This window comes from Chlorocebus sabaeus, chromosome 13, assembly GCF_047675955.1.
Source record: "Chlorocebus sabaeus isolate Y175 chromosome 13, mChlSab1.0.hap1, whole genome shotgun sequence".
In the NCBI taxonomy this organism is placed as follows: Eukaryota; Metazoa; Chordata; class Mammalia; order Primates; family Cercopithecidae; genus Chlorocebus; species Chlorocebus sabaeus.
Genome location: NC_132916.1, coordinates 49,744,609 through 49,748,179, shown reverse-complemented (window position 1 = coordinate 49,748,179; position 3,571 = coordinate 49,744,609).

Here is a 3,571-nt window from a genome sequence, read left to right as displayed (position 1 = left end):
AATACAGTTTGGTGGGGAAAATGGCTTTCCCAATCATGTGTTGAGAATGTGTAATAATCTAAGTTGGGATAAAAACAGTTTCCCTCATATAAGATAGTTACCACTCCTGATCATTCGTAGTGGAGCATCCAGAAAGGAAAATTCCCAGTTCTCTCTGGGAATATAATTTGCCAATCATATAACATGCTCTTTTTATTGGTGGGAAGCACTATATCACTTCTTGGATGCAGAAACCTTTCTCCAATCAGAGAATGTTTGGACAATAAAGGTCAGTGACTTGGCTACTCCACTGAATTCTGAGAGTGAGGTGGGGTGACACAGAGGGGAGGGCAGATAGAAGACAGATTTATGATGGAGCCATTGGAATGAAGAAAGAGTTGGAGTTTTTGTCCTAACATACACCCTTCATCTGGTGCTTCATTCTACAGAGAAGATCTTTGGCATTTTTCAAGGTGACAATAAGATGATAAACTATTATTTCCTCCTCCAATGTGCTTATGAGAAAATATTAAAGCAGTGGTTCTCAGCCACGGGCAATTTTTCCCCCTAGGGGACATTTGGCAATATCTGGTTAATATAATTGAGACCATTAATGAGATCATTAATGACATCAAGTGGAGACCAGAGATGCTGCTAAACATGCTATAAAACAGAGGACAGACGAACACAGCAAAAAATTATCCAGCCCCAAAGAGTAGTAGTTTCAGTATCAAGGTTAGAACTCCTGAGCAAAAGCATCTGTTTAGAGTTCTTAACTCCCTGCCCAGGTGATAGATACACTTTAAAAAGCCAGCTTTTCTGGAGACATTTCTCTATCCATCTCTCAGTGTGGGTAAGAGAATATATATGTATATATATGTGTGTGTGTGTGTATATATGTGTGTGTGTGTGTGTGTGTGTATGCTCCCTTGAAGAACCTCATGGATGACACAGTGACAATGTCTCCATATGAAATCAACTTAAGTAGTGATTACAAAAACCAATATTTACTGGAGAGCCCAACAGAAAAAATAAAGCATTTGGTGTGGTTTGTTTTAACTTGGTTGGCATATCATGGGCAAAGCAGTGTGATAGGTACAGCAAGGTAACAAAATGTTGGGCATACAATGACTAAAAAGACAGAGTTTGCCACTGACACCAAAGACCTGCAGTCTATGAGAGAGAGAGAAAGCTACTTCAGAAACAATAATGGGGGAGCTGAGAGTGCATGGGCACATAAAGAAGGACATATGTTCTACAGTTTAGGGGCTAGAAAGGACATCAGGAAGAAAAACAAAAAAGTGGACAAATGGATAAATTGTATTTAGCTGCTCTTGGTGAGCTACAGCAGATAGTCACTGACATCAGTAATAGACCCCATCTGGCCTGGTATACATCATAGTACAGAGGGTTAGAAAACATAAAATATATTCTTTACCCCTTTTTTTCCTGTGAAAAAAGTCTACCGATATCTCTGGGGATATCGTTAGACTTTGGGGATATTGGTAGACTTTTTCCCTACTTGTCACATCATTTGAAGTGTGCTCTGTAATGATTTTAATATGTTTTTAATGGGCTAAGATGCCAATTGTAGTATCTCTTTTATTGTAGCTTTCAAAGTTATTTCATGCATTTGCTTTCCATCTTCTCATTTTTAGCCTCCAAGAATTTCAATAATATGAACTGTAATGTCTTCAGTATAATGCTTTACTGAGTAAGATGTTCTGGCCCTCAGTCTGTTAGAAAAATATCTAATTGCTGGTGAGGCTGTGCACTGTTGGTGGGAATGTAACTCAGTACAGCCATTGTGGTAAACACTATGAAGGTTTCTCAAAAAACAAAAAAATAGAACTACAATATAAGTCAGCAGTCTTACTACTGGATATTTATTCAAAGGAAAGGAAATCAGCTTATAAAAGGGATATCTGTACTCCAATGTTTATTGCAGCACTCTTCACAATAACCAAGCTATGGAATCAACCTAAGTGTCCATTAACAGGTGAACAAATAAAGGAAATGTGAGAGAGATATATATACACACACACATATCACATTATATATATAAAATGTATCACATATATATCACATTATATATATCACACACATATATATCACATTGTATATATCATATATACACACACAATGGAGTATTATTCAGTCATTAAAAAGTATAAATGCTGGCCAAGCACAGTGGCTCACACCTGTAATCCCAGCACTTTGAGAGGCTGAGGCAGGTGGATCATGAGGTCAGGAGATCAAGACCATCCTGCTAACATGGTGAAAACCCGTCTTTACTAAATATACAAAAATTAGCCTGGCGTGGTGGCAGGCACCTGTAGTCTCAGCTACTTGGGAGACTGAGGCAGGAGAATGACATGAACCTGGGAGGCGGAGCCTGCAATGAGCCGAGATCTCACCACTGCACTCTAGTCTGAATAACAGAGCGAGACGCCGTCTCAAAACAAACAAACAAACAAAAAGTATAAATGCCCTGTGATTTGCAGCAACATTAATATGACTATAGGTCATTATGGTAAGTGAAATAAGCCAGGCACTGAAAGACAAATATTACATGTTCTCACTCAGAAGCGAGAGTCAAAAAATGGGTCATGGAGGTAGAGAGTAGAGTGATAGTTACTAGAGGCTGGAAAGAATAGAGGTAGGAAGGAAATGAAAAGAAGTTCATTGGTTGGTTAACTAATACCAACATACAGTTAGGAAGAAGGATGTTCTAGTGTTTGAATGGCACAGTAGGGTGACTATAATTCACAACGATGTATTATATATTTTAAAATAGCTAGAAGACTTGAAATGTTCCCATCACAAAGAAATGGCAAATGTTTGGGGTGATGGATATCCTAAATACCCTGATTTGATCATTACACATTGTATGCATGTATTAAAATATCACATGTACCCCATCGTATGTGTAATTATGTACAATGAAAACATTTAAAAAGGAAAACATATAAAGAAATTTATTTATCTACAAATGGGAGTAAAACTAGGTGATTCCTTCATCTTGAAAAAAATGTAAGTTCACTCAGGGAAGTTTCATATGTGGATGTATTATTCTATGGGAGCATAGATATATCTGAGGGAGGTCAGTAAGATCAGGCTATCAGTCAATAAATATTATTGACAATTCTTTTTCATGAAAATGAAAAGTATATATATACACACACACACATAAAAATTCTCTTAATATATATTTTATATGTTATACATATATATGACAATATTTTACTTATTGTCAAACATATATATGACAAACATTTACTTATTTTCAAACATATATATGACAATATTTTACTTATTGTTAAACGTAGGGGGCAAAAAATATTATATGCATATTTTCTCCCTCAGGCCAATTCGTATATAACAAGTGTTTATTAAAAAAAGTCAGTTTGCTAAACTCATTGATGACTCCTGATATGGTTTGGCTGTGTCCCCACCCAAATCTCATCTTGAATGGTAGCTCTCATAATGACCACATGTTGTGGGAGGGACCTGTTGGGAGGTAATTAAATCATGGAGGTGGGCTTTTCCTGTGCTGTTCTTGTGATAGCTAATAAGTCTCACGAGATCTGAA